Raw genomic sequence first — 27,975 nt, 5'->3', positions numbered from 1 at the left:
ATAGCAGTGAGTTTTGTTTATTCTCCCAAAGTGTGTTCACCTGTATACTGTTTAAAGAGTATACTGTTATCTTTAGTCTGTTTGCTGATTAATATGCTTAAAAGAGGTTAAAATGTGAATATATGTATAACATGGGTGGTGTTTAGGTGACAAGATGTACAAATATTTCATGTATAATCAGACTGTGTTTTCTTTTTCTTTTTGTTTGTTTTATCAGCCACATACAGGCCACTGCCGTTGTTTTGTACAGCCTTCAAAAGGTTGATGACATTGTTTGCACCAGTTCAAGTCAAGTGGGGCTTGTGATTTGGGTTTTTTGATTGGACATTCATTTTCTGAAGAACATTTTTTATTTATTATTACTTGCTATTTTATTCGCAGTCCGACAAACCTTTTCCTGAACAAAACATTAATGCTGAGTCTCCTTTGAGGCCCAGTCAGGAATAAAAGAATCCTCTTTTTTTAGATGGTTTGACTGTGTCTTTTTATTTAACATATTAAAAGGACGCCCAGCCGGCCACATCTATTTTGGCGTCAGAAGTGGGATTCTGTTTTGTTCAGGGTTAATTTATTTTTGTCACAATAGTGCAAAGGTAGAAGGGTGCAAACAACGGTAGTGGCGAAAGGTAACTGAGTGCTAGAAGGACCTGCATCAGTGACATCCTGACAGAGAAGAGCGGCAGGACCATTGGGTGTGAGGGCATCGAGAAGGACAGTGCATTTTGAACTGACTCTTCGAGAACTGAGACTTTCTGTGACTACAGCTCAAAGTCATGGATGCTGAGGATATGGACGGTGCAGCCACAATGGCGGAGAACATTCAAGGTGCAGATGCTGCAGCAGCAGAAATGGACACTGAGGGAGGTAACCCCATCTCACAGCTTCAGTCCCAGATCCTGGAGTTGGGACGTAGACATGATCAAGTAATGTCAGCTCTTTCTAACATGTCTAATGTCCATACTAGATCCTACAGTATGTGTATATACCAAGAGAGAGACAAATTGTACCTTTCAGTGGGAATCCGGGTAAAGACTGCCAAAATGTTGACGAGTTCATTGAGGAACTTGAGAGGGTTATAAGAGTGAGGGGGCTGAGTACTGAGGATCAGGTAGATTTTTTCCTTTCCCACCTAAGGGGATCAGCACTAGATGAAGTTAGGCTACCTAACACTGTTCGGGAGGCAGACACAATCTGTCAGTTTAAATCTAGATTAAAGACACATCTCTTTAACTTGGCTTACACATAAAAACATTAACACATTCCTATAACTCAAATCCGTTAAAGGATTGTTAGGCTGCATTAATTAGGTCACCGGAACCGAAAACACCTCCCATAACATCTGTTCCACTCGTTGCATCGTAAAAAGAATGGCATCTACGCTAATATTAGTCTGTTTCATTCTTATTCCGAGGTCACCGTAGCCACCAGACCCAGCCTGTATCCGGATCAGATGGTCACTGCAGTCCCCCGGATCCAGTCCGTACCCAGCTTAGATCATGGATCACCACCTGGAGATGACTTCAATAGGCTATATGCACGCTCCACTTCCGCATTCCACATCAGACCGCAGTCCTACTTCCGGTTGTTGGAGTCATCGGCGAAGCTGAGTGAAATGGCTGAGAGGTTGGAGTTCACCCGGTGCTTACTGGAGTTACCAAAAGTAACAATCAATTATGTAAGGCGAATTGTCTTGTTGTTCAGCTCTACCCCACAGAATAAGATGGAAAGGGGATTTAAATTTTACGTTTCCTCTTACATCTGTAATTATGAAGGTAAGTTGCTAATGCTAACTAGCCTTAGTAGAAGTTATTTTATTTTTTTTAGCCTTAGCAGAAGTGTTTGAAGATTTATATTTGTACTAGCTATCCACCAGCGGCTAATAGCGTTATTTAAAACATGTTTTACTTGCATGGGAGCCAACCTCAAAATACAGTAAGATTTTTTTGCTGAAACAGTGGTAATGCTGTTACAGGGTAGCTGAGTATGACTCTGTTGTAGCCGGATCTGTTGAAGGTACCATAACTTTGTTATAACACCTTGTTTGAAAGACAGGAGACCTTGATTGGATCCAGCATAGTGTTTTTGATGTTCCTTTAGTACTATATTTAAATTCAAAGACAGAGTTTTCATATCACAGCTGAATTCCTAGCTATCCTATTCAGCTATCTTCTATCGTGTCTGTTCTACATTAAAGGGCTGCATATACTTTTACCTTTTAAACCTATTAACATCTTTTCTTTTTGCACTTTAGGTGACACTGCGAGATTCTGTGCCAGTTGCGCTGGTACGGAGCTCCTGCACCTGTGCAGCCGGCCAGGCAGTCTGCAACCATTTAGTGGCTCTGCTCTATCAAACAGCACATTACTCCGAAAGCGGGATGTCAGTTGTGCCAACGGTCCTTTCCTGCACTGAAACCGAGCAGAAGTGGCATAAACAGCGATCCATGGTTTGTTTTTGTCACATGTGTAACGTTTGTTTTTATTTAGTGCTTGTCCTAATAACTTGTCATTCTTTTCCTAGGGAGTGAAGCCTGGGCCTGTAGATACCATGGTTGTGGTGAAGGCCAGGCCAGGGACAAGTTCAACAAGCGGGATAAGGTATTATTTTTACTTAGAATGTAGAATCTGTGTTTAGAATTTGGAAATAGGTACAGTATTGTAAACTTGACTGAGATTTCAACAGAGGATAAATAGATAGACTTTACTTAAATTATCTAACTTAGAAAAATGTTACTATGAATTTTTGACAAATTAAAGTTATTACAACTACATTTTATGGCACCATAACAAATTGTAGCAGGTTATTAGTGAGATCTTCAGTTATTTTTACAGTATAAAGCTGGATCTTCTCCACCAAAATACCTAATTGTCAATACAAACATTACTGCATTTTAAAAACAGTTTTCTTTTTGCTGTCTTTTAGGTCAACACTACAGGGTGGGCCATTTATATGGATACACCTTGATAAAATGGGAATGGTTGGTGATATTGACGTCCTGTTTGTGGCACATTAGTATATGTGAGGGGGCAAACTTTTCAAGATACGTTAAAACCAAGCACACCATTGTTTTTCTTGTGAAATTCCCAATAAGTCTGATGTGTCACATGACCCTCTTCCTTTTGAAAAAACAAAAGTTGGATCCAAGATGGCCAAACTTTTAAAATGGCCACCATGGTCACCACCCATCTTGAAAAGTTTGCCCCCTCACATATACTAATGTGCCACAAACAGGACGTTAATATCGCCAACCATTCCCATTTTATTAAGGTATATCCATATAAATGGCCCACCCTGTATAGAAGGCCTACAGTGGTGATTTGCCTGTCCCTTCAACACTTAACCCTCAAGCTCATTATGCTGGATTTGACCCACACAATTTGCCACTGATCTGTCACATGAACATCTCTGATGACAAACCACTTGTTGACTCTGTCTTTGGGAAAGTGCAGGCTGGGAGCATCTTGTCCTACCACCATCCTCTACCAACACCTGGTGGTATCATTACACATACAGATGCCCCTCCCTTTCCTCAACTGCCACCAGAAGACTGCCACATACCACCTGCAGTTTGCCACCTTGTGCCAACTAGCCAGGAACAGCTGCACCTCTCATCACTGGGTGTAACCTGGCCACAGTCTCACCTCATCGAAGCATCAACAAGAGGCCAGAGTGCAGCACCTGAGTGGCATGTCTTGAGAAAGGAGAGAGTGACCGCTTCCCAGTATGCCATGTGAGAGATGGGCGAACAGCGGAAAACCTGGCAGAAAGGATTATCCGGGGTGTAAGACAGACACAACAAATGAAGAGAGGGCTGGACATGGAGACTGGAGCATTAAAGGACTATGCAACTTTGAAAAATCTGAACTTGACTAAATGTGGACTAGTTATTCGCCCCGACGCTCCCTGGCTCGGAGCCTCACCGGATGGGTCTGTGTATGATAGCCTGGAGAGACCTTGCTTTGGTCTTGTTGAAGTTAAGTGTCCCAATGTGCAGAGCTACGTAGACTGCAGATACCTCACAATGGAGCATGGCAAACACCAGCTAAAGCATAGCCATGCTTACTATTGGCAGGTCCAGGGGCAACTCCTAATCACCGGCATGCAGTGGTGCGCCTTTGTTGTGTGTGCCATTGATGATATGTTTGTGTAGCGGATCTACAGAGATGATGTTGTGTTAGACAGTATTAAGCTGAGGTGCGATTTGTTTTTCTTTTACATTTACCTACCCAAGTTCTTGTCTTTGAACTAGGGTAAAATTGTAATTTTTCTGTCATAGTTCTGGTTGGTTTTAGTTATGTACTCATTACCTCTGGTTCTGACCTGATTTAATCCTGTTTTACAACATTGTTATTTTAGTTCAGAGTTCTACCTTGTTAATATGTTAATGATGTAATTTGTTACTTGGGTTTCCATTTATACATACAATCACACATACACTCAACAACAAACATACTGATATACTGATACATTCACATGATTAACTTTACATTTCTTTAAATAACACAATCTCTTGAGCTGTATCTGTGTGATGATTGTGATGACACAGTATAGCAGTATGTTCAAAGGTTTTTTTAATGATGCTTGGGTTTAACATGTCTTCATGTCTGTCGGTCTATATACATTGAAATACTGATGTGACTTTGTTTTAACAAATAAATAAAGAGGTAACCTAAAAAGATAATATGTGAATGTTATTTATAAAATATAGTTTTACAAGACAAATTGCTTACTCAATAACTTAAAACACATAAGATGATGATTTACAAATGTATTCATGTTGTTAGATTTTTTACATAACTATACACAAGATGTTTGATTATGAAATTTACTATTTACAAATGATTATGGTGACAATTCTTTTTACTACGAAAAATGACACAAACAACATAGAACTGTAACAATCTATTTACAATGGCAAATTAGGATTTAGTGGCCCAGGCTTAAACAAGCGGCTCATTTTGGTTGTTGACCAAAATGCAGGCAACAGCAAAAAACTGATTGATGCTACCAGTGAGCGAAAGGGGAATGACTGTACTGAACAGTTTGTGTTCCTTCACCCTCCGAATGATTCGCTCGATGTGAACTCTGAGCCTCGCCCAGGGCTAGATCCACTGCTGCTGGCTCAGTGGTGTAGCAGTAATCGTGGTCATGGCAGTCAACCTCCATCACTGGCTCCTCATCATCAGGGAGATCAGGGGTGTTTGGTCCCTCGGTCCGGTCCCAAACACTAGGACGAGTGGCAGGCAGAGAGTAGCTGTTCCACTCAAACAGGACCGGAACAGCCCCCTTCTTCAGAAGTCTGCGTCCGCCTGGTGTAGTGTGCTCGATCAGATCAGCAGGTGAAAAATGACGACTGCAGACTCTTGTATGAACTGTGATCTTGAAGCAGTCTCGTCGTATATTAATTACCACTTCTTCTGTAACTCACCATCTTTCGGAAAGGTGTGCAAACTTAAAACAGAGTTACACCTTGACGATGCTGTGCATTGTGGTACACAGCAGTGGTAGCTAGCTGTGCTGTCCTCTCTCTTTTGGAAGGAAAACTTAGTCCTCTTGGATGTAATCTTGTACACACACACACACACACACACACACACACACACACACACACACACACACACACACACGTGTATACAATTTAAAGTTAAACACAATGAAAAACAAGATAACTGAAGTAGTTGTAACAATTGCCAAATGCAAAGGAAGAACACAGGCAAGCTTCAGCAGGACCGGAAAAAGGTGTGCACTCTAAAATTCTTTCGGAAATACGTCACGTGGCTCCGTGCATAGAGCCCATTTGTAGACATCCTGGCAGCTTACAATTAATTCGAGGTGAGGTGATTACATGCAACTTAAAGTTATCTCTGTTATAAAAATCCACCAGCCCAGTGTTTATAAATAATTTTAGCAGTTTTTTATGAGTGAGGTTGAGTTAGCATTACTGTGGTGAGGGAAGCATTGCTCTGGATTAGCTTCTGTGTTTGGCGTGTGTAGGATTTTAGTTACGCAAAACAACAAGTAACGAATCAAATCTCCATACTCCAAGGAAGTTCAAAGATTCTCTTATCTGAACCATTTGCCAAAACGGCGCGAAGCCACTGGGTGCCACTTTGTCTACGCCAAACCTCCGTCTGCTGATCGCCCAGGAAACGAAGCAGCAATAAAAGATAATCCTATCAAATGAACAACTAGCTATTTGTGCTGAGAGACCCATTAAAACAAATGGAGATTTGTCACCTTCACCGAACACATGACTAAGAATTCGCTGACACAGGACGAGGGAAATCTGCGGGATCATCTCCCCCCCTTTCTGAGACCCTCCAAAGAACGGACCGTTTGTCCACTTGTGACTTGAGTTAACAAATTAAGTTAAGAAAAATTATGGATCACAGGATAGCCTTCCTGCTGTGAAACCCCCCCTCAGAATTCCCTTCACACATCATGAAACTGAACCCCCGCTACGTGCGTTACCTGCTAACAAATATGATACAGAAAAAAAAGAAACCAAGAACGCTATTCCAATCAATCGAACTTACTATGCAAAGGGATAGGATACCCTCCTTCCTTTATGTTCAATGTGTGCCGTGTAATCGTGTACTTTACTATGCCTTGTGTGCCTTAATTAACCCAGTATTAAGTATGTATTCCATGTGTAACCTTATATTCCTATGTTTGAACGATCATGACAAATGCAGGTTGTCTGAGTGAATGAGAATTTCATATTGTATGCATTACAGTAGTTTATGATAATCGATAACCAAATTGAAGGTAAATCTGTGTCCTAATAAGTCACATGCCAGAAGGAATTGCATCAAACATGACCCCGCCTCCCGTGGCAACGCTATTGGTCTTCAAGACCCAGGGTCGTGTCTAACAGACCCCTTAAAACCTAATGGCCCGAACCAGAACATTGGCTTGAATTGTGCTTGAAACGCGGGCTTGAATTGTGCTTGAAGTGCTGACTTGAACTGACCGAACTGAGCGAGAAGAGCCCTGGAAACATCCTGAAAGACTCTAAACTTTCTCTGCCGAAGATCGCCTGCTCGTTCCAACTACAAGGCATTCTTGCCCTCCAGAACTCACAAGAAACTGCAAAAGACTTTCGCATCTCGATTTGAACCTTCAGAGCCTACGCGCCTCGCAACCCAGGCGCCAATCGAACTCTGAGAGCAACTCCGGTTGTCCAACCCTCATCCTGAGGAATTCCCAAAGACGTCATCCCGAAAGACCGACTAGCAAGCAACCAACCAAGTCATCCGCTGAGACGAGCCTCCAGCCCGGACGGAATCCCCATTCCGGCCAAGAGCAAGTAAACAAGGTCTCCCATTTCTTGTTGAAATCTGGTGCGTTTTGCTTAAGTTAGATCTCTGCTTGATGACTTTCTGAGGTTGTGATTTGAGAAGCTAGTAACGGTAACATAACAAGTCTTGGGTTTTCTCAAAACTCATAAAATCCCATCTCTGAAACTGTATGAGTGTGCGTGTGAATGTGTGTGTGTGTGTGTGTTCGTGTTTTGAGTAGTTTAGCTTTGTAATCCTAGTGTAGTTTTCAATAAATCATTGTTTTCATTGAGAGAATTGTCTTGCCTTTTGTGTTCACAAAGTACTATTTTGCCTAGATCAAGCTACCTGGCTTTAGTTTCCCAAATTAATATTTAAGTTTATTTACGCTCCTGCCAAAATGAGCGTGAATAGACTTTGGAATTGATAAAGTGTATTGATTTGACCGATTCGGTGGACGACCGGTCAGGAAATATAAACTATTAATTCTAAATTGATTTCCCTGAAGTTTAGATTCGATTCTATATCCGAATCAACATTAAATTTGAGTTAATTTCTACATAAATGGTGGAGGATTAATGCTGGCAAATTGTACTTTGTGATATAAAATTCAAGTCATTCTGTATGTATTTGTGCTATTTTTATCCGGAAAGAAATAGACCAGATAGTGAAACAGTTATTGTGTTAACAAGTTTTATTGTGGCTACAGTTTGGATTGAGTGAAAAGTGTGCCTCGAGTTGTCTTCTAAAGAATTTAAACTACAGATTAAACGTTTAGAAATTGTCCGCCGAGACAAAAGAATAGAAAAGCAAGCGAATCCCTTGTTTTCCTGTTAAATAGAGCTCTGTAGCCTGGCAACGCGGTGCGTGTTCCACTGTTGTTTTCAACTAGGCTAACGTTACACACCTCCCACGTTTAAGATCGCTAGAATAGCTAACTAACGTTCTCTTACCAAATATTTGCTTAAAACTAGTAAACTTGAGACGCGCCGCGTAAAGCGAGCACACAAGCGTCAGTTCTATGGGAGTACTGTGAAACCTTAATCAAATAGAATTAAGTGGTTCAGGCCACATGTGCTGTGTGTTGTTTAAAACAGCACACAATTTGTGTATTTTTTCGCAGTAAAGCTGTGGATAAATGTGCCTCACTCTAATGAGCTGAGATGATCCAGTGCCATAAGATGAGAATCTAAATAGTGCTTATTTGTTGTGAAAATCCGAAATGCGCTGCCATTTCATGCATGGTATTTAAAACTGCTGAACTTCATGCTGACTGTATCTCCGCAGCCATAGAAACGGCCCGGAAGTCCTAACAAACCTTTTCCGGGTAAAGTCTCGGTGCGCAGGCGCAGTTCGCCCTTGCACATTGTAAACAGCTAAGCTAGCTAAAGATAATTCAAGCCGATGTAACAGTCATTAGCTTTGAGGAATAGCAGTTAGCACATAGCGATTGTTTTGGATCCGTAACAGTTGAAGCAGTGTGTGTGACGCTTTCTGAGTGACTTAATCTCAAGCTGCTGAACGTTCTGTCTAACTGTCTGGCTCTCACTTCTCAAAGTTTCATAACTTCATATCGCTGCACAGTGATTCCCTTTGGTCTTTGCTCTCCCCATCTGACAGGAATACTGACGATTTCATTTTAAATTTAAGTCCCTTCTTGATGCGACTGTAACCAGCCATCAGAATCATTATCATTACTATATTATTATAGAATCTCGAAATTACATTATAGTTTGTGGCTTGTCTATTTGCATGTATTTGACTTTAAAGCTCCATTCCCTGCTGTGTGCGTATTTGTCCAAATACCCCAAGCGGAGAGCTTTGCAATCAAATACCAGGTTAAAGCTGATTAATTTGGTTACTTTGATCAATACTAATAAATAACAACATCTCCTTGCTACAGTACATTTCTTTGATTTGATTTGATGTTGATCATTAGTAATCAAGTTAATGAGACATTATTAAGGTTTGGTCACCACCTGTCATCTCCAAGTGGAAAACTTATGTAAAATTAATTTCTTGTTATGTTTCCTTCTTTTCTTTTAAATCTTACATCTTGAACTTTAAATTTTGGACTGTGATTGTTCAACTTGAATTCCTAATTTTAAGATTATTGATCTTTAATTCTGAAATTGATGCTTACGTTATGTTTTTAAATTAATTAATCAAGTAATTGATTTAAATTATAATTATAACACTTCTGATTTTTAAGTTTAATCACAATAAAATAAAAATAATTTTTTTTTTTAATAAAACTTTTTTTTTTATTTTAATTTTTGCTTTTCCACTCTCATATCATATGTCATATGATGCACATTTGAGCAGTAACATGACGGTGGCTTGACTGATTTTGATGAGGTCTTCAAAATTGTAAAACAGAAACAGTCGTTTATTGATTTGAAACAAGAACTAAGTATTTCTCAATCAATAGTCACTCCTTATCCTTAACTTCAATTGTTTGTACTGATTAATTGATCACAACCACTGATTAAAACACTAACAAGTATTACACAATCGAGTCTTATAACCATCACTATTGAATGTAAACATAAATCTATTCGGTGAAGCAAAGCTCCCTGGTAGGACCGGTCACATTTCTAGACGGGCGGGAGCAAAACCACACTCTCTGATTGGATAACTCTCCCCTCACTCCCTCCTTTCTCTCTCTCCTTCTAACCGTTCTCCTCTGGGATGGACCTGTTGTTTCCTCAATTGTGCCTGTGAAAATCATGCAAGCAGAGAATTTGGGCTGTTAAAAGACAATTAATCGATACCCAGTCAACCTGAGGTTGTCATTTAAACTCGTGTTTAACTCTCCCTTCTCTTCCCCATCTGAACTACCACAGATAAGGCCCCACTGTGCACAGCAAAGGTCGATAGGCACCGGTCGTGAAGCCGTCAGCAGAAACTCTCTGTTTGGTGTACAGTGTCACTTCTACCAGCTGCAAGGCCGACACTGTCATTGTTATCGTACGCTTCCTCCCCCGGAGGCAGCTGCAATAGCAGTCATAGTCCAGGCGTGGCGAAGCCCCAATATCTCTCTCCTCCTCCTGCCTTTCCCTAAGTGCACAGTTTGTTTTTTTTGTTTTTTTGTGTTGTCTCCTCTCTCTCTCTTGTCTTAGGAAAAGGAGAAGCAGCCAACCACGCCGGCCCCGCTGTTTGTTCTTTCCTGTTTCTTTTCTCTTTTTCAGTTACAACACCCTCCGTCAAAGCGACACTAGCTGGAGGCTACACACACCAGCGAACCACCTGTCGGGAGAAACACGCTCACCTCCATACCACGCGCCCAGACCCCACTTACACCTGACACCACTTACATCTTGGTCCTGTGGGTGTCGCTGTTTCGCTGTTTCCCTGCTTCCTGTTTGCCTTGCTGCAGTGTGGTCTGTTTGTTTGTAACGTTAGCTCTCTGCAGCTTCGTTTTTCTACTGGATTTTCTACTGGATTCTCTATCTTATTGTTAATTCTGCCGTTTTAAATTGATAGATATAGCTTAATTTAATTTCTGGTCTTATCCATCAAACTAATCTGACTAATTTGATTGTTCGCCTTACTCTATAATCACGAGTGCAGCACGTTAGCATTCCATAGCCGGTTAATTTGCCGCTCGCACTCCATTCACGCTTTTAACTCTTGTTTACTATTTTTAGCATTGCGCTGGCCGGTTAACTTGCCATCTGCGTTCCATTCACGTTTTTATTTATTTTTTCTCGTGTTTAATATCGTTAGTACTCTTTTAGCCGGTTCCGTTCCGTTTTTTCTCCCCCTGATCTGTTCTTCAGGAACTCTAACAACATTGGTAAGTTGAAATCATTCTACAATCACGGTGAGTAATGGCTTCTTCTCCTACAATTGTAGTCTGCACTGCTTGCCACATGTATAGCTTATCTATCTCTGTCAGCAGTGAGCCTTATACATGTGATAAATGCAGGCTGACAGAGAAGATTTCAGAACTAGAGTCACGCATCCAAACTTTAATGGAGGATAGTAAGAATGTGAGGGCCTTAGATACGGTTTTGGATGTGACTAGCTCAGAAAGCCCTGTACATTGTTCGGTTCCGGTAACAACACCCATGCAGCAGGGCAATTGGGTGACTGTGAGGCGGCATAGTCGCGGGTCAAAACACCGCTCTTCCGTTCCGATCAGAACATCAAACAGGTTCTCCCCACTCAGTGAAGCACCCACTGAGAAACCTGATGAAAGTGCTCTAGTAATTGGCGATTCTATTGTACGGAACGTGAAAATAGAGACACCAGCCACCATAGTCCAATGTTTACCGGGAGCCAGAGCGCCTGACATCTTGGCAAATTTAAAAGTGCTGGCTAATGCTAAACGTAAATTCAGTAAGATTGTTATTCACGTCGGCGCTAATGATGTTCGACTTCGCCAGTCGGAGATCACTAAAAATAATGTTAAAGAGGTGTGTGAACTTGCAAGTACGATGTCAGACACTGTAATATGCTCTGGTCCCCTCCCGGCTTATCGTGGTGACGAGATTCACAGTAGACTGTGGTCACTCCATGGCTGGATGTCAAAGTGGTGCCCGCAAAATAACATAGGTTTCATAGACAATTGGACAAGCTTTTGGGGCAGACCTGACCTGTTGAAAAGAGATGGTCTTCATCCCTCCGGATGTGGAGCATCTCTTCTATCTAGAAATATGGCACATAGTCTTAGAGTTTGCACTTGACTCACTGGGGCCCAGGTCAGGAAGCAGACAGACTGGCTAAACCGACCATCTGCTAGCCGCCTCACGTCACAGAAATCAGTTAATTCTCAGCACATAGAGACCCTTTCACCTAGATATCACTCTATAGAGACTGTGTCTGTTCCCCGAGCTAGAAAACACAAAAAACGCCTGAATCAAATCAAGACTAACAATTTAATTGATGTTCAACAAATAAAAAATATATATAATACAGAGAAACAATTGATAAAGCTTGGCTTATTGAATATCAGGTCCCTTTCTACGAAAGCACTTTTTGTAAATGATATGATCACTGATCATAACCTAGATGTGCTCTGTTTGACAGAAACCTGGCTAAAACCAGACGATTACATTATTTTAAACGAGTCCACCCCCCAAGATTACTGTTATAAACATGAACCGCGTCTAAAAGGTAAAGGAGGAGGTGTTTCTACTATTTATAGCAGTATTCTCAATGTCTCTCAGAGAACGGGCTTCAATTATAACTCGTTTGAAGTTATGGTGCTTCATATAGCATTATCCAGAGAAACAAGTACCAATGATAAATCCCCTGTGACGTTTGTGTTAGCTACTGTATACAGGCCACCAGGGCACCATACAGACTTTATTAAAGAATTTGCTGATTTTCTATCCGAATTAGTGCTGGCCGCAGATAAAGTCTTAATAGTGGGTGATTTTAACATCCATGTTGATAATGAAAAAGATGCATTAGGAACAGCATTTATAGATATTTTGAACTCGATTGGGGTTAGACAACACGTGTCAGGTCCTACTCATTGCCGAAATCATACTCTAGATTTAATACTGTCACATGGAATTGATGTTAATGGCGTTGAAATTCTGCAGCAAAGCGACGATATCTCAGATCATTATCTAGTCTCTTGTATAATCCAGATAGCTAAAACTGTTAATTCAATTCCTTGCTACAAATACGGTAGAACCATCACTTCTACTACAAAAGACTGCTTTGTAAGTAATCTTCCTGACTTATCTGAATTCCTCAGCATATCCAATAGCTCAGAAAAACTTGATGATGTAATAGAAACTATGGACTCTCTCTTTTCTAGCACTTTAGATACAGTTGCTCCAGTGCGCCTAAAAAAGATTAAGAAAAACAGTGTAACACCGTGGTATAACGATCATACCCGCGCCCTAAAGAGAAAAGCACGAAAAATGGAACACAGCTGGAGGAAAACAAAACTAGAGGTTTTTCGTACTGCTTGGCGTGAATGTAATTTATCTTATAGGAAAGCATTAAAAACTGCCAGATCGGATTACTTTTCATCTCTCTTAGAAGAAAACAAACATAACCCTAGGTATTTGTTCAATACTGTGGTTAAATTAACTAAAAATATTGCAGCAACAGGTTTAGACATTTCCCAAAAGCACAGCAGTAATGACTTTATGACGTACTTTACCTCCAAGATAGACACTATTAGAGATAAAATTGTAACCATACAGCCGCCCGCTACAGTATCGCATCAGATAGTGCGTTGTAGATCTCCTGAGGAACAATTCCATTCATTCTCTATTATAGGAGAGGAGGAATTGTATAAACTTGTTAAATCATCTAAACCCACAACATGTATGTTAGACCCTATTCCATCTAAGCTACTAAAGGAGGTACTTCCAGAAGTCATAGATCCTCTTCTGAATATTATTAATTCGTCACTATCATTAGGATATGTCCCCAAAACCTTCAAAATAGCTGTTATTAAGCCACTCATTAAAAAACCACAACTTGACCCCTATGAATTAATTAACTACAGACCAATTTCGAATCTCCCTTTTCTGTCAAAGATACTAGAAAAGGTAGTATCCTCACAATTATGCTCCTTCTTAGAGAAAAATGGTATCTGCGAGGATTTCCAGTCAGGTTTTAGACCATATCATAGTACTGAGACTGCTCTAATTAGAGTAACAAATGACCTGCTATTGTCAAGCGATCGTGGTTGCATCTCTCTATTAGTGCTACTGGATCTTAGTGCCGCATTTGATACTATTGACCACAACATTCTTTTAAATAGACTTGAAAATTATGTAGGCATTAGTGGTAGTGCACTGGCATGGTTCAAATCGTACTTGTCTGACCGTCATCAGTTTGTGGCAATAAATGAAGAGGTATCATTTAGATCGCAAGTGCAGTATGGAGTACCTCAAGGCTCAGTGCTAGGGCCATTACTTTTTACGCTTTACATGTTACCCTTGGGAGATATCATCAGGAAACATGGTGTTAGCTTTCATTGTTACGCTGATGATACTCAGCTCTATATTTCTTCGCAGCCCGGCAAAACATATCCATTCGAAAAACTAACAGAATGCATAGCTGATATTAAAAACTGGATGGCGAATAACTTCTTACTGTTAAATTCTGAAAAAACAGAGGTATTAATTATTGGACCTAAAACCTCCACAAGTAATGACCTAAAACACAGTCTAATACTAGATGGCTGCTCTGTAAATTCGTCATCATCAGTTAGGAACCTAGGCGTCCTATTCGATAGCAATCTCTCCTTTGAGAGCCACATTTCTAGCATCTGCAAAACCGCATTTTTCCATCTTAAAAATATATCGAAATTACGACCTATGCTATCAATGTCAAATGCTGAAACATTAATTCATGCGTTCATGACCTCAAGGATAGATTATTGTAATGCTTTATTGGGTGGTTGTTCTGCACGCTTAATAAACAAACTCCAGCTGGTCCAAAATGCAGCAGCTAGAGTTCTTACTAGAACCAGAAAGTATGACCATATTAGCCCGGTTCTGTCAGCACTGCATTGGCTCCCTATTAAACATCGTATAGATTTTAAAATCTTGCTAATTACTTATAAAGCCCTCAATGGTTTAGCTCCTCAGTACTTGAACGAGCTCCTATCGTATTATAGTCCTTCACGTCCGCTGCGTTCTCAAAATTCTGGCAATTTGATAATACCTAGAATATCAAAATCAACTGCCGGCGGCAGATCATTTTCTTATCTAGCGCCTAAACTCTGGAACAATCTACCTAACACTGTTCGGGAGGCAGACACACTCTGTCAGTTTAAATCTAGATTAAAGACACATCTCTTTAACCTGGCTTACACATAAAATCATTAACACATTTCTATAATTCAAATCCGTTAAAGGATTGTTAGGCTGCATTAATTAGGTCAACCGGAACCGAAAACACCTCCCATAACACCTGATGCACTCGTTGCATCGTAAAAAGAATGGCATCTACGCTAATATTAGTCTGTTTCATTCTTATTCCGAGGTCACCGTAGCCACCAGATCCAGCCTGTATCTGGATCAGATGGTCACTCCAGTCCCCCGGATCCAGTCCGTACCCAGCTTAGATCGTGGATCACCACCTAGAGATGACTTCAATAGCCGTGGATGTCAACCAGATGAGCTCCAAGGCGGATCATCAATAAAGACCTCGCCAACCTTGACGGCCATTGGCACTACACCACAGGATCCTGATGAGTTCTCTACAATCAGACATTGGTACAAACTGTTGTTTGGTCTGGCCAGAGGAGAACTGGTCCCCCGACTGAGCCTGGTTTCTCCCAAGGTTTTTTTTCTCCATTTCTGTCACCTGTGGAGTTTTGGTTCCTTGCCGCTGTCGCCTCTGGCTTGCTTAGTTGGGGACATTTTCCAGCGATAACGTATACTATTTGAACTGAACTGACGATGATATCACTGAATTCATTGATGAACTGCCTTTAACTGAAAATTGATTGTTACAATAATGCGTTACTTACACACTATTGTGCTGTTTAAATACTGTGCAGTTGCTTTGACACAATCTGTATTGTAAAAGGCGCTATATAAATAAAGGTGACTTGACTTGACATCTGACATCACTACACTCACACCCCTGTTCCAGTTTTGTCTGTTTGTTTCTCTTTTTGTTTTGTTTTTTTTGTTTGTTCTTTCTCCTTCAGGTCTGTGTCAGTCAGCGGTTTGGTCTCCCCTCGCGGCATCAAAACATGTCTCGCACCACAGACCCTGTTGGCCACTGGGAGGACTTGGAAATCTGGCTAAGCGCCATGACGGACAGCCTCTTACCCAAAGCCGCCGAAGCTGTCAAACATCAGACACAAGACCAACTGGACAACAACATAACAGGCATCATGGAGAATGATCCCAGCCAAAGCTATGGACACAAAGAGCTAGCCAAGATCACCGGTTCCTTGAGTCACACCCTCATCGCTTCCCTCAAACTGAGTGACAGGCAAACCGCCCATCTCCAGCAGGAGCTGAAAAGCGCACAACAACGCATCGGACAGCTTGAACTGGAGGCTCAAGACCATCAGGAATGGTCCGACGGAACGAACCCCAGAACTACTGAGGAGATCAACAAACTGAAAGAAACTCTGGCGACCACCGCCCAAGAAATGGAACATGCAAAGGCAGCCTACACGGAAGTCAGCGATAAGCTCCGGTACGCCGAACAACTACTAGAAAAGGCACAACTGGACTTCAAAGACAAGAACAGCAGAATTAAAGCCCTCGAAACTCATTTGAACGAGGCAAGGACTGAACTAAGTTACCTCACTCAACAGCTGGACGACATAAAAGAAGAAGCTGAAAGTGTCAGAGATGAACTCAAACACGCTTATGAGCTGCGTCTTGAGCCAACCAGGACCCGACGGGCCCCGGCCTCACCCCTACCAAGCAGGCCCGGGTCCCCCGTCCCTGGAACCTCACGTGAACAAAAGGGGGAGGGAGCAACTTCAAAACCCTCACCAGCTCCCTCCGAAGAGACCTACCTCACACCCAAGCTACGAGAACTTCCACGGGCCAGCCTGCAAGCATCGCACGGACTGGACCTAAAAGACCTCGACAAGCTGGCTCGAAACATAAGCAAGTTTTCCCCGAGTGCTCAAGGTTTTCAAGACGTCCACGCCTACTTGAAAGACTTAGAATTTCATCTAGAAATTGGTAAAGGGTTTATAAATATGATTAAAATTCTTTATTCTAATCCAACTGCATTAGTACTTACAGGGCAGTTGCTCTCCTCACCATTTTCTATCACTAGGTCTTCGCGACAGGGGTGCCCCTTAAGCCCGGCTCTATTTGCTCTCTCCCTTGAACCTCTTGCCCAGATGATTCGACAGTCAACTGAGATAAAGCCTATTTCTGTTCACAATACTTTGCATCATGTAGCATTGTATGCTGATGATGTTTTGGTTTTTATGGAAAAACCAATAGAGTCTATTTCAAGCCTGCTGTCTATTTGTGAAGAGTATGGTCATTTATCTGGTTTTAAGGTTAACTGGTCCAAATCTGCCCTTTTACCTTTAAATGAGTCTGCTAAACTGTTGGATTATCCACCTGATATTTCTGTTGTTCAGCACTTTAAGTATCTTGGGATACAAATTTTTCCCTCCTTGAACCAAATTGTGACACACAATTTTTCTGACGTGAGCAAGGACATCATGAGAGATTTGGACAGGTGGATTAACCTGCCCAATTCTTTGCAGGCCCGAATTTCTATAGTTAAAATGAATATTTTACCTCGGCTTAATTTTTTTAGTTCTATGATACCTCTCTCTCCTCCTGTCAATTTCTGGAACAAAATCCACAGTAAAATTTCCCAATTCATTTGGAATAAAAAAAGGCCTCGTTTAAAGTTGTCTACATTGCAGAGGAGGAAGGCACACGGGGGCTTAACTGTACCTAATTGTAAGTTTTATTTTTGGTCGTTTGTGCTTCGGCCTTTGCTTGTATGGTTTAACCCTCACACATCTGTTTCTTGGCGTAAGATAGAAGAAAATTTAGTCCACCCATGGAATTTGGAAAACGTCCTTTTTTCCAATGTGTCAGATAAGCAATGTCGTCTACGTTTTGGTCCCATAGTTTCTCATCTTATTCAGACTTGGAGGATGGTGGAATCTGTATGCAAGATCTCCTGTAGGTGGCATACACAGTCTCCCATATTCAATAATAAAAGTCTGACTATTGGTGGTAGACCCATTCCTTCCTCGCAATGGAGTAGGAGTGGAATTCATTATCTAAAAGACATTTATACCGAATCTGGACTTTGCTCCTTTCAAGACATTTCAAAACGATTCAATTTGCCAGCTTCTTCTTTTTTCTTTTATCTTCAGCTTAGATCGGCCCTCAAAGCATATGGCGTACCTTGGCAACAACCTTTAATTGTACATCCTTTGTATAAACTATTCATTGCTCAAAGAAATAATAGCGGTTTAGTGTCTACATTATATACTTTTATTTTGGAAGCTTCTTATGCTAAACTGCCACTAGAAAGACTGTGGAGACATGATTGCCCCAACTTAGATTTAGATTTCAATTGGGAGGATGTTTGGGTAAATATAAAGGAGGCTTCTCGTAATCCTGACCACCAACAGATACATTTTAATTTTGTACATCGAACGTATTTAACTCCCCGTAAACTTCATCTAATGAAGAGGTTAACTGACCCAAACTGCACCTTGTGCACTTTGAAGGTTCCAGGTACTTTTCTACACATGATGTGGGAGTGTCCACCTGTTGCACAATTTTGGTCTATGGTTGCATCAAGAATGTCTGATCTGGTTTCCACAACTGTACCTGTAACTGTCCCGGTTTTATTATTGAATAAATTAACAATATTGAATATTAACAATCAGAACAAGCGCATATTACTAGCTGGCCTCACAGCTGCCAAAAAGATGATTGCATTAAGATGGAAACCCCCTCATCCTCTTATTCTGTTAAATGCTGGATTCTTACATTTTTGGATGTAATTTTTTTAGAACTGTCTACTGCTCGAGTAAATGGTGCAAATGAAAAGACCCTTTGTAGTTGGCACACTGTTGCGGAGTCACTGAAAACCTGGTTGAGATGATCTCTTCTCTTTACCTGTATTTTAAATTGGTTTAGTTGGAGTTCCTGAATATGAGCAAATCCCCTTAAGTGTATGTATGTGGGTACCCCCCCCCCCCTTTATTTTATTATTATTATTATTATTTTTTATTTTTTTTTTCCCCTTTTAATTTACTTGTTTTCTATTAATACAGGGTTGTCTATATGTATTTGATATACATGTATATGGATCATTCCTGTTGGCTGTTTGAAATGCTTTGTGATATTTTGTTGTTTTCCTTAATAAATATTTGATAACAAAAAAAAAAAAAGAATTTCATCTAGAAATGAGACCCAATGTTACGGACAAAGACAGACTTTATCTTCTGCGATCGACTTCGAGCCCTGAGGTACGGAGCTTTTTGGACCGACAGCCTTCACACACAAAGACTGATTTCCATCTGCTCCGCCAAGCCCTCATCAAAGAGTTCGCAGACCCCGAATCAGAGCAAGGACTGGTGGCCGCCCTGGAGACCAAGCAGGGTCGTCACGAAATGCCCCAAGCTTACAATCATACTTCGGAGCTCGCAATGAGCCCGGCATGGAAGAGGACCAGAATTTCAGAACTCTCTTCCTCAGAAATCTCCATCCTGGGGTAAGCCACCACCTTGGCGTCCTAGCATGCCCACGAACAATGACATCTCAGCAACTGCGAGACTTGGCACACAAAGCCTACGCCAAGCAAAAGATGGCTTCAGAAAAGGGCTCCAAACCTGCCGCAATTCTTGACATCAACACGCAAAGTCAAGGGATGGCACTGGAGGGCGCCGGTCCCCAAGACAGCGTCAAGCCACGACCCAAAGAATGGAAGTCATCCTCACTTAACAAAGAACGGGACCTCCACAGTGGCACCCGACCAAAACAAAAAAACGACCGCTGGGAGGGACAGTCATCAACTGGACAACGCTGGGAGAGATCACGGAACCAGCCAAGGCAGCAGGAAAGTCGATGGGAAAAATCATGGAACTCGCAACACTCAGGCAGAGGATCTTGGGACTCTAACAGAGGGTCCAACGGGACACGACAGTCACGCTCTGGAGCCACCAGCCCAAGAAACCGTCGGAAAAACCCACCGAGATTCCATACTGACAGAACCCAAACAGAAACTGTACAAGAGCAAAAGACATCAACTAGCCTTGACTCTCAAGAGCTGTTAAAAATGATGATGAAAGAGTTCTTCCAGAGCAGAGAGCAGGATCGGAAATGGGAAAAGAAAGAAAAACCAGATTCGGCCTGACTAGCGGCAGAACAACAAGACAGCACCCACCTGACACAACAAACCTCAGACCAAAGCACCCATGCACCTCACCCTCAAAATGTTGCAACTATCTCAACCACAGGTGAACAGGGAAGTCACCCTGAACACCCCGCTCCAGCGGTTGACACCGACCTAACACCTAGCACGGGGGATGTTAGCAGCTGCCCATCACCACCTGCTGACGATACCACCACAGTGCCGAAAGTGCCGTTCTGGTTGTCTGCCATGCCTCTGAAGAAACCCAAACCAGTTTCCATAGTCTACCCATTTCATCCCACACTCCAGTGCCTCAACTTCTGGGCGACCTCATCGAGAAGGGTATAGCTAAAAAGTTCTACCTCTCCATCATCATCGAACGCCACATCAAAGTGGAAGCCCTCTTGGACACAGGAGCAGACATCACTCTAATGTCAACTGAACTCCTGGAAGAAATCCAAGAGAGAAACAGGAGAGCAAACAGCACCCTCAAGCTCCAAAGGCGTGAACTAAACCTCCAAGCATACTCACACACGGGCCTGCAACTCAAACACGTGGCCCCGATCCAGCTAACTGTAGGACCAATGGATCTCATCCACCCAGTTTACATTTCACCACTAAACACCTACCCACTTCTCATCGGGAAAGACCTGCTAAATCGCTTTGAACCTCTAATTGACTTTAAACACCTGAAGATGTGGACACAGGTCCGCAAGCCCCTCCCGTTACAGTCAGTAAACCCACAAGCACCGCAGTGTCAAACCACAGACACCGACCATCGTCTACGATGGTTCTAAGCTTCCCTCTCAGTCCCGAATCAACAACAATGGCTACCTCCAAAATAATCTGTGCAGCAGACATACAGTGGAACAACCGGCTGCTAAGCCACTACTTCCTGGTAATCCCTGATCTGCCTCACGAAATATATATTGGAGCCGACATCATTGTCAGACTCAACGCCTGCATCGACACGGTGAATGACATCATCTGGGCCCCGGCGTCACACCAACTGAACCCCACTGTCAACCTACAAAACCTTCAATCTGGTCAGACAGTGCCGGACGCCTGTGCCATGATTAACGAACAGGAAGTCACCATACCTGCCTACAGAAAGAGCGCCAGCGTCCGCCTGAACATGCGACCAGGACAAGCTCTCAACAGCAAACTAGGTTTCTTCCATCCTTCCAGGACCTACCTAAGGCTAGGTCTGACCCTGGAAGCCACGCCCCTCATGGAAGTGTCATCCCGCTCCGTATACGTCTTGGTCAACAACTGCACGGCTCAAGACATCAAACTCTCTAAAGCCAGCCACGTGGGATGGCTCATCAGCCAAGAATTCCATGACTTTGAGCTAACAGTACCTATCATAGGCCCCATACCAGCCCAGCTGCTGACAGACGAAGAGGACGATGCCGTAGTCTTCACTAAACCGCATGGAACTATCTCCATCACATCTGTGCTGCCTGTATCCAAAGAAAGCGTCTGTCGTTCAGAGCTGACCGATGACACACACCTGGCAGTCTACGCTGTCTCCTCCCAACCTCTGACAGCACAAGCAGAACAAGTGACCCTCATGGCTCAGAACTCTTTAAACACACAACCCACAGATGAACCCTACCCCGGGTTCAACGCACAGATCCAACAGATCTTGGAGGAAGCAGACGCCCTCCACTGCGACGCTGAGCGCCAGGGACTCAAAGAAGTCCTACATAAATACAAAGACTCCTTTGCTAAGTACTCTCTGGACTGTGGCCTAACCAACATCCACACCGTGCGCATTCCGACAAACCCAAGTGCACCACCCACATATGTGTGCCAGTACAAAATTCCTATCGCATCATATGAGTCGGTACAGGAAATCATCGACTCCATGCTGGAAAAGGGAATCATCCGCCCCTGCAACAGCACATACTCTGCACCTATTTGGCCAGTTCTCAAGCCTAACGGCAAATGGCGGCCTACTATTGACTATCGTAAACTGAACAAACAGGTACCCCTGTCACGATGGCCCATGACGCAACTGGACCAAGAAATACCCAAAATCAAAGGCTCCACGATCCTATCCACTATGGACGTTGCCTCCGGATTTTGGACCATTCCCGTACATCCAGACGACCAACATAAGCTGGCATTCAATTGTGGCAACCGACAATATACCTTCACGCGGTGTCCCTTCGGCTATGCCAACTCACCAGCTGAATTCAACATCTTTCTAAACAAAGCCTGCCCTGATGCAAGAGCCAGAGGCAACATAATCTATGTTGATGATGTGCTCTTGCAGAACACCAACGCGGCAGACCATCTAAAGGAAATCGACCACGTCCTAAATCAGCTGACTACAGCAGGTGCCAAAATTGCACTCCACAAAGGCCAATGGTGCAAAACCAAAGTGAACTATGTCGGCCTCCTTGTTGGACGAGAAGGAATCGAACCGCAATCCAGCCGCACTCAAGCAATCCAAACCATAAAACCCCCCACTAATATCACTGAGCTGCGAAGCTTCCTGGGAGTCTGCAACTATTCGAGACAATTCATTGAAAATTATTCTGACATTGCACGACCACTCACATCTCTCCTCAAGAAAGATGAACCCTTCATTTGGACGGAAGACCAGGACAAAGCGATGAGCGAGCTTAAACAACGTCTGTGCTCTGCTCCCTGTTTAGCCTACCCAGACCCAGGAAAAGAATTCCATCTGGAAGCAGGTTTTTCCAAACATTGCCTCAGCGCAGGCCTATATCAGCTACATGACAAAGACAAGCGAGTGGTCGCCTACGCCAGTAAAACACTGTTACCACCTGAATGCAAATATTCAGACTGTGAGAAAGCTCTGTTGTGCACCGTCTGGGCCATTCAACGCTTCTCTAACTACATCGGAGCCCAGAAAGTCATCATAGAAACCTGTCACCAACCCGTGACTTTCCTCAACAGCCAACGAATCCGAGATGGCGTGGTAACAAACGCACGCATAGCCACCTGGCTGATGACGCTTCAAGGACGCGATGTCGAGGCACGATATGCCCAAAACCACAAATCAGCTTTGGGTAATGGACTTGCAGCTTGCCAGAATTGCTCCAGCGATACACAATGCACAATCACAGAGCCCAACGAACCAGCGCAACCACTGCTTACAAACCACAAATACTTTGATGAATGTGTGCGAAGGCATGCCCACTGCTTATGTCGACGGTTGCTCCTACAACAACCAAGGAACCTTGAAAGCGGGCGCTGGCGTGGTCTGGCTCAACAACAACCCCTGCCAACCACAACACTTCAAACTAGGCCCGCATTCCTCTCAATATGCAGAAGTGGCAGCCATCCTCATCACGCTGCAGCTGGCTGCATCCCACAACATCAAAGAACTCCTCATCTGCACTGACTCAAACTACGCTCGCCTGAGCTTCACATGCCACCTGGCGGGATGGAAGCAAAATGGATACAAGACTGCCAACAACAAACCTGTCAAGCATCAAGAGCTATTCCAAGCATGCGAGGCCATCATCCTAAACCATGATATAACCGTGTATTGGAAGAAGGTCCGAGGCCACTCACGACAACCAGGCCAAGACAAAGACCTTAATGATCAAACTGATGCACTAGCTAAAACAGGTGCACTGCATGGAGAAGCGTGGACCCCACCCCCCCTTTCACCCTACCCCGCTGTCTCCGCTATTACCCGCCGCCAACAGGCCAATGCCAACCACAACCCCGCCTCCACCCATGTCGAACTGTCCCCGCAGTTCAGTCCAAGTGACCTACTCACCCTCCAAGCCTCAGACCCAATACTGCAGACTATTATGTCTCATATCTCCGATCCAACAAACCACCCTATCTCTCCTTCCGACCTAGCACGGTCTTCCGACCTCTGCACCCTCCATTCCATCAAGCACATGCTGCATCTACGCGACGGTCTCCTCACATACGTCCCTGAGCCACTCACTGCGCCTCAGCTTGTGGTCCCTCAGTGCCAAAGGGGGATTATGCTCGCACATGCTCACGATGCCCCATGTGCTGGACACCACGGAGCAAAGGCCACCTACGATACGCTGAAACAGGTGGCATACTGGCCTGGAATGCAGCAAGACATTGCAGATTATGTGAAGGGATGCCTCGTTTGCTGCCAGTTCCAACCAGCAAACTCAAATCACCGAGCACCACTACAACGGAAAGGAGTCACCTTCCCTTGGTCAGACCTTCAGATAGACTGGGTGGGACCTCTGCCGCGGTCAACCCGAGGTAACAAATACTTCCTCTCCGTGGTTTGCGAGTTCACCAAGTGGGTGGAGTGCCTCCCCGCCCCTAATGACACCGCAGAAACCACTGCCTGCCTGCTGATGAACCACGTCTTTTCAAGGTTCGGGCTACCTCTGAGGATCAACTCTGACCGAGGAACCCACTTCACAGCTGAAATAATGCAGGAAGTATGGAAACTGCTCGGGATACAAGCTAAGCTACATATAAGCCACCATCCAAAATCTTCAGGGCAAGTTGAGAGGGTTCATCGCACGGTGGTCAGCATGCTGAAAAGGTATGTAGCAGCCAACCAAAAGGATTGGGACATTAAGTTGCCCCTGGTACTGATGGCTGCCAGAGCCACCCCACACAAGTCCACCGGTGTACCGCCATTTGAAATGATGACGGGGCGACAAATGACACTCCCATTACACCTGCTGTACCAACCCGGAGATACAAACCTCGCCACCGCATACACCACTCACCAGTACCTTGAAGAACTGCACCAACACCTGAGAACGACCTTCTCGTTCGCTCAACAACAACTCCAAAGAAGCGCAGAAGGTCGTAAAGCCTATTACGACCAAAAGGCCTCACATCAGGAATTCAATGTTGGGGACAAAGTGTGGTACTACCGCTTTGCCCAGCCACGGCAAAGCGGGCCCTATCGTCTGTCAAAGAAATTCCTACCTCACTGGACTGGACCCCACCAGATCGTAGACAAGCTCTCGCCCGTTGCCTACCGAATCAGAATCAGGCAAGGCCGCAACGAACCAGTACTTCGATGGGTACATCGAAACCAGATCAAGAAACATTGGGGCTCCAACAGATCAGAAGAGGGGGAAGACCAAACCAACTGACACAGACCAAGCCCAGACCACATCTCACGCTAACACAAGTTGTTATGTTTTGCTTGTATGTTTTTGTTTTGTTTTATCCCCCTAGGAAAACACACACAACCCCCTTCACAAACACACCACAAACCACCTACACCTGTCCTCACTGCCTCTCTGCGAGGAGACGATCATCCCTGACGTCTAACCTCGCTTAACGTCTTTGTGTGTTGTTTTCCCCTTTTCCCTTTTTCCGATTTCCTTTTCCTCTAGGCCCCACCAAAACTTAACCCATTTTTCCTTTGAGCCTAGATTCTGAAGGTGGAACTGACACTGTGCGCCAAATTATGAGCAAACTATTGTCACAAATCTCGGTTAACAATAAAGGCGGCTCCGCCACCCATGGTCCTCATAGCTAACTGTCCCCTTTTGTGTTCTCTGTTACCAGGAAGATGTTCAGACTCGCCGTCCTGTTGCTCTGCGTAGTCGGGGTCGTACCCCAACCAGAAGTCGCCACGCTCGGACCAGCGTCAGGGATCGTACTCCGCGAACAACCGGGATTATTGATCACTAATTGCAAAACCTACACCCAAAAGGTGTACGTCCGATTCAACCCCCGCGACGTTTTCCGAGCACACTACACCCTCCCATCTCCTAAGACCACGTGGGCAGGCACCCGTTGGACTCGGGAAGCCTTCGCCCACGCACAAGCAGATGTGACACACATGCTGCGCCAGTTACAAAAAATGACCGTAACCCAAGCTGAGTTAAGCGGGTACAACCGGCGCTCCAAACGGTTTTTGGGCGCCCTGTTAGGAGCTGCCGCTGCTGTGGGAACTCTGTTTAACATCGGCATGACTACCGCCAATGCGGTAAACCTGGCCACAGTCAGACGACATGTGGGTGAGATCCAAGCCGAAATACCCGACATCCGGCACCAGCTTCTAGTCCAAAGCTTGGCCCTACAAACTTTCGGAAAATCACTGAACGGCACCATTACAGTCTTGAACACCCACAGCACTCTGCTCAACCAAACAATCCATGCCCTCAATAAGCTGTTTTCGGTCATGCAAGACGACCTAGCTCAAATTCAATTGTTAACCAATCTCATGACTGACATGTTAAGAGAGATAAGCTCCTCAATTGACAGTTTAGCCATGGGCAGAATTCCTCCCTACCTAATACCCCTAAGCCTAGTCCAAGACATACTAGCCGCCTCGACCACTGGTCCCGCTAATCCCCTTCAAGCCCATCTCGCCTACTCCCTGGGCAGCGCCATCCCATTGTATGTCGACCCCGATGCAGGAGACATAGCCTTTCTCCTCAGTTTACCCATCATTGACTCCAATAACATCTACCGGTTAAAGGACGTCGTGAACGTGGGCTTTTGGCAAAGGGATACCTATGTCAAAATACACACTCCCGAGGTCGTAGCCTACCACGATAATAACGAACAGTTGTATCTGGCCCCTAACCTCAAAATGTGTACGCTTACCAAAGATATTCATTATCTATGTCCAAGTAAACCCTTTGTCCGGGATAACACCGAAGGCATTTGCGGCCTCGAATCCATCCGACCCGATACCAGTTGTTCCGCGGAAGCTATGCCACGGTCTCAGGTGGAGGAGACCCAAGCCGAAATTGTTGGGAACCAGTGGCTGGTCAGTACTTCAGTGCGTACAGCTACCCTGACGTATGACCAGCACGACACGGCTACCCATATTACGTTGCCGAACCAAACCCTCTGGGTCAAGGTTCCTAAAGGCTCAATTCTCCACATCGATGACCTGGCACTATACCACCTCCCCGAAGAGGAATATAAAGCTGAGCTCGAAATTTCGCCCTTCTTCAAACAGCATTCCTTTGACCTCGATCCTGAGTTGGAGGAAAGGATCAAGGTAGAAGGATTGCAACTAATTGATTTAACTCCCGTTAACACGGCTTTGGAAGCCATCGCTCGCCTTCCACCCGCCGGTCCCCCAATTATTCGGTCTTGGTCCGCCGCCGACACGGCATTGTGCATCTCAACCATCGTCGGATACGCTGTAACTCTAACCCTCGCCTTCCTCCTCCACAAACGAGTAAGCGCGGTCCAAGAGTCTCTCAATAAATGTACCTCCGGCGTCCCACGCATTTTTCGCCGCGAAAAACCCACACCAGAATCCGAACTCGAGCCCGAGAACGCGACGAATCTAATTGAGATCACGCCCATGCCGCCCCGTCGATCCACTGACTATTAAAACTGACCAAAGAAAAACGCCCCATTCACACTGCCTTCGCCAACGATCCCATATACCGTTTTGAAATAACCGTGACCCTACCAGTCAATAGCTACAGCCCTGCACCAGAGTTCAGCGAGTGATGGAGATGTTGTTTGTGTTTTGTGAGTGCCTTGCTCCCTCTCTCTCTCTCTCTCTCTCTCTGCCTTCTTGTTCCAGTGTCTGCCGATGTTTGCACCAGGAACATCGCCAGCCAAGAGGGGGATTATGTAGGATTTTAGTTACGCAAAACAACAAGTAACGAATCAAATCTCCATACTCCAAGGAAGTTCAAAGATTCTCTTATCTGAACCATTTGCCAAAACGGCGCAAAGCCACTGGGTGCCACTTTGTCTACGCCAAACCTCCGTCTGCTGATCGCCCAGGAAACGAAGCAGCAATAAAAGATAATCCTATCAAATGAACAACTAGCTATTTGTGCTGAGAGACCCATTAAAACAAATGGAGATTTGTCACCTTCACCAAACACATGACTAAGAATTCGCTGACACAGGAAGAGGGAAATCTGCGGGATCATCTCCCCCCCTTTCTGAGACCCTCCAAAGAACGGAC

General features: G+C 44.1%; 1 protein-coding gene and 1 long non-coding RNA gene across 2 annotated transcripts in view; one reads left to right on the top strand and one right to left on the bottom strand.

The window, feature by feature from the left end:
* LOC141340600 (uncharacterized) overlaps positions 1-27,975 on the bottom strand; it is a 363,155-nt gene that overhangs the window by 9,071 nt on the left and 326,109 nt on the right. The window lies entirely within an intron of this gene.
* LOC141340918 (uncharacterized) lies at positions 224-4,277 on the top strand. Its single transcript, XR_012356603.1, has 4 exons — positions 224-1,623; positions 1,702-2,446; positions 2,521-2,597; positions 2,923-4,277. It is a non-coding gene; the product is annotated as an uncharacterized lncRNA (long non-coding RNA).

Source organism: Garra rufa, chromosome 1, assembly GCF_049309525.1.
Source record: "Garra rufa chromosome 1, GarRuf1.0, whole genome shotgun sequence".
Lineage (NCBI taxonomy): Eukaryota > Metazoa > Chordata > Actinopteri > Cypriniformes > Cyprinidae > Garra > Garra rufa.
Note: the sequence above shows the minus strand (reverse complement) of the source record. Positions and strands in the feature narration are given on the sequence as shown.